Source organism: Apis dorsata, unplaced genomic scaffold (assembly GCF_000469605.1).
Source record: "Apis dorsata unplaced genomic scaffold, Apis dorsata 1.3 scaffold_397, whole genome shotgun sequence".
Classification (NCBI taxonomy): Eukaryota; Metazoa; Arthropoda; class Insecta; order Hymenoptera; family Apidae; genus Apis; species Apis dorsata.
Genome location: NW_006263656.1, coordinates 1,162,360 through 1,162,624, shown reverse-complemented (window position 1 = coordinate 1,162,624; position 265 = coordinate 1,162,360). Strand labels below are relative to the sequence as shown.

At 12.8% G+C, this 265-nt stretch overlaps 1 protein-coding gene across 13 annotated transcripts in view; it reads right to left on the bottom strand.

Moving 5' to 3' along the window:
* LOC102678265 (inositol hexakisphosphate and diphosphoinositol-pentakisphosphate kinase 2) overlaps positions 1-265 on the bottom strand; it is a 17,147-nt gene that overhangs the window by 15,608 nt on the left and 1,274 nt on the right. The window lies entirely within an intron of this gene.

Here is a 265-nt window from a genome sequence, read left to right as displayed (position 1 = left end):
TATATATATATATTAATATTTTATGAAACTATATAAAATAATTTTTTTTAATAAAATAATTTTCTAACCTTTATTATATAGTATATTATTATATAGTAATTCAAAATAAAAAAATGATATGTAATAATGTATTTTTTCCTTGAAATAGTTATTCTTATATATCTTATTTTTTATTGTCTATTTTAATCACATTATTTGCAGACACATATGAAAAATATATTTTATGAAATTTTAACATTATAGAATCTCTTTTTTAATAATGCAA